The following is a 4,409-nucleotide window of genomic DNA, read 5'->3' as shown; positions in this document are numbered from 1 at the left end:
TATTTTGAATATTTTATTACTACAGCTCTCTCTTAGTGAGCATTCACTAAGTTAAAACTTACATAAAACATGATTTCTTCTATTAATAAGGCACTATTTTCCTTTCTCAAATTAAAAATAGTTCGATAAAATAAATCTTTAATTCTTAATAGACACAAATGCTTATTTTATTAATACCAATTCTAACACTGAGTTAAAATCATATGGGATTGACATTGTGTACATATTTCAGATAAACTAATTTTGTTTTTTAATATCAAATACATAAGGAGAATAATCAAAGCATTTGTTGCCCTTCTCTGCTGGCTCCATATGCATGGACTTAGAAGATAATAATTAAAATAAATTTGCTCAACTCAAAAAGACAACATAAAAATATGATGGTAGATAGACAGATGGGAAATAAATGGATAAACAGATGGCCATATCACTTTAGAAAAATAAAGTAAAAACTTGTTTGCCATTCTAATTAACAGTGAACATCATGCTTTAAACTTGCACCTTGGATCAAAGATAACAGTATAAGCACTAAACTATAGTATTATAACATGCAGTCCTTAAACCAAAAACAAATACAGTCTATTTTAAAATTTTCACTTACAATCTTGAACAATTTGAAAGACTATTGATATGAGTAACTTCTATTTTTATAGCAGGAAACTGATAAAATTTTATCATTAATATATTAAAAACCAAAGAAATCTAGCAATTATTTTACCTTCATTATTCAAGATTGAGGTTCAGGAGAGAATATTATTTTTAATGGGTCTGAATTAACCAGGCAGAAATGAAGAATGTAGTCTAAATATAAGTTCAATCCTTGGGAGAGGCCAATATGTCCATGTAAAGGGAGAATGTTGAAGGTAACTGAGGAAAATTTAGGTTATTCTCAGGTTTGATTAGTCTCAGAGAAGAGTCGGGAAAGAACCACTGGATGTAAACAGTGAGGGCCACCAGATCCATATTTGATGGGTTATTTCAAGCTGAAAGGAGAGGCCATTGACACAACTTCTTCCTGAAATTCATCAAAATTGGTTCAGAAACTAGACAGGACTAAGATGCGGATAGAGAAAGAGTAGGCACTGTAACAAGGAGAGAAAAGCTTGAGGCAAAATAAATGAATCTGGTTTTTATTTTTTAAAAATAAAATAAATACGTTAATGCTTGTTTGACTTTACACTGGATTTACACATTGGTTTGAAAATATAGTTCAACAGAATATAAGAGCCCAACACAAATAACAGTCATTAATATAGAAACGTCCTTGCTTCTGTTGTCCATTACTGAGTAATAGAATTCCCTAACAAAGACTTAGCAATGACTGTCAATGAAGTCACAACTGGTCACATGCAGCTATTCCAAGCTTATATTTCAAAAAATGGGCCAATATATCCAGGAGCAGAGAAAAATAAACCTTACTGATTTTTCAAGAACGAAGTCTATCTTATAATATTTGTGGTCTTGTCAACACTAGGTAGTATTTATAACATAATAAATGATCAAATTAATGAAATGAGAAATATAGCTTGCTTATACTTTTGTTTTAATTTAAATGATTTTATTATATATTAATAATAAAAAAATTTAACCGTTTGGCTATGTTTGTAAGCTATGAAATAATATACCTGAGAAATCCACTGATAGCCAATGAGACCAAAATAATTTTTTAAAAAAACTTTAGTTCAAAGAAATTAAATATAAGCTTTAAAAATATAAATAGATGGATGGTGATTAAGAAGTAGACTCTGGAATCAAAAAGACCTGGATTTGAATCCCACATGCCCACATAACTGACTCAGATTGTCAGGTCTGTGACTTAATTTTACTCTTTTTATTTACAAGCTAAGTTAGCCTGAAACAGTTTCATGGATACCAGTGGAAGACATGAGATTCCTGGATCAGAGACAAGGTTCTTTATTACACACAGCATGGAATGAAGCGTAAGCGTGAACATATTTACATTGGTTCTTCTTGACCCCAAGTCCCACAAGACCAATACTTTAAACCAAGATTAATGCTACACAAGCCACAAGTTTGCATTACAGCTAAGGAACACTGAGTTTGGGAAATCCACTGCTTTTACAGCAACCAGTAGCAAGCCTGCTCTTTGTCCAAGTGAAAGGAAAGACATTACCTCATTTCACAATCCTGAGAAACAAACCTGAGAAATAGCCTAGTGGTCAGGGAATTTCAGTCTGGCATATTTAGCAAGATTTGTAAAAATGCAAAAGACTCAGAGTACTTTCTCTCCAAACACTATCTTACACAAATCATTTTCATTTATTTATTAATTCATTTATTGTTTTTCTCCTTTTTAAATTCATTTTATTTTTTATGACCATTTTTATCAACATTTTAATTCTCTATCTCTCCTACCAGAATAGAAGCTCAAAGCAGATTGTTTTATTCACTATTACATCCCTAGAACTATACCTTGCTATATTTGTTTTATAAAATATTTATGGTAGAATTTAAATATCTATCAGTTTACTAAATGCTGGGTGCTTTTCTAGATGCCAGAGATATAGCAACTAATAAGATAGAGAAGGTCTCTAATCCTAAAAATCTTTATCAGAAAAAAATAGATTATACCAGTGCCTATCTCATATGGATATTGAGAGGATTTAATAAATAATACAAGTAAAATATTTAGTAAAATTCCTGTCACATAAATACTCATGAATTTCAGCAATTATTTATTAAAATATAAAACTCCTAATATTGATATTTCTTACATTGTACATACTGTTTAGTTTGAAAATTTTTACTACAATATTTAAAATTTTTATTTTTAAAATAAAATATTCAAACACATAGACTTGCATAGAAAATAATAATGCAAGATTAACTGATGTAAATATATCATTATTTTTCCAAATATTATTAAAGAAAAAAGTCACAAACACAGCTAGCACACAATCCTATACCTTTCTCTAGAGTTAATATCATTTTCATTCATCTTGAACAATTTGAATTTTTTTTTTTTACATAAATGTCATGATACTTTATGTAGTATTTTACAGCTCACAAAAATTTAAATCTAAAAGCATTTCCTTTAAGACATCTGTCAGATCTCCTTAATCCTTCCCAAATTATCCCAATGGCATATTTGTGAGGTGTGAAAAAAGTGTGGAATGGTACCTGAATATGTTACAATAAAATTACTAAATTCTGTGCTCTGTGCTTTTAATGTCTTTTACTTGCACTTAGAAGGAGTTTCACCAATATGCTCACCTTGCATTCAGAAGTGATCATGAATACTATGACTTTAAGACCTTGACCTTTTAAGAAAATTTTACTTGGAACATTTTTCTTCTTATCACTAATTCACATTTCAGGGACTTTTTAAAATGTTCTTGCTAATTTTACTTGCAAACTATATTGCTATTACTGATATTTACTGCACTTAACCTTCACCTTTATAAAAGTAACATTAAAGTGTTATTTGCATAAGTTAAAATCATTACATTTGAATGCTGCCCTGACTATATTTTTAAAAACATTTTTCCATAAATTACAGTAGAAAACCTTATTGAGGAAAAGTCATTTTGAAAGGCTATTTAAGAAGTATTTTTTCATAAAATAAACTGATTTTGATTTTCACTTTTGAGATAGATCTTAGGCCAATTTAAATTCATTGTAAATGCTGGCATGCTAGTCTTCCCACTACTCAGACATAAATTTCTCTCATTAATTGTGTTTTTTATTTCATATCCAACTACTATGGTTACCTGCTCGCTTCAATAAAAGAAGCATGCTGAGTTTCAAGAAACTAATTCTTAAAGAGAATGGAAATATAAATGTTAATTTCAATAATTTTTTGTTTTCTAAAATTAGATAGTCTCATAATAGTTTATGAAAAATAAAACATAATCTACCTTCTGTTTTCTTTTCAAGAATTGTAAGAAAAAGAAGCTTAATTTTACCAACACACTTATTCTGAACTAGAATTTTTACTTATGCTTAAATCTTTTTACATAAACATGATATAAAATTCTACGAAACGTTTTTGATAGATTTTCAAAAAAAATGTTGATCAACATCATTCTATGCAGGGTTTTGGCAGTTTATTTATTGTAGTACCAAAAGTAACATTAAAGACATTACCAAAGAAATATATTTTTAACATAAAAAAATAGCTCTAATCTAAATATCCTTGCAGAAAACTATAGCTAGACTCTTTGCAGCTCAGAACCAGACAGTATTCAGGCTGTCTGTTCCTCAAAGTTTGCTAACTACTATTCAGAACCTAGAAAGTGGGACGCTCGCTGGAGCTGGATTTCTTTTAGGTTTTACCATGAGTTTTCCAAACTCAAGTTAAGGGCACAGTTCTCTAGGAAACTGCCCTCAATTCAGACACCAACCCTGGGCACTCTCACTTTTAATTAGCTGACAACAAATTCAGTGAT

This window comes from Pteropus vampyrus, unplaced genomic scaffold (genome assembly GCF_000151845.1).
Source record: "Pteropus vampyrus isolate Shadow unplaced genomic scaffold, Pvam_2.0 Scaffold2, whole genome shotgun sequence".
NCBI classification, from domain to species: domain Eukaryota; kingdom Metazoa; phylum Chordata; class Mammalia; order Chiroptera; family Pteropodidae; genus Pteropus; species Pteropus vampyrus.
This window is presented reverse-complemented; position numbering follows the sequence as displayed.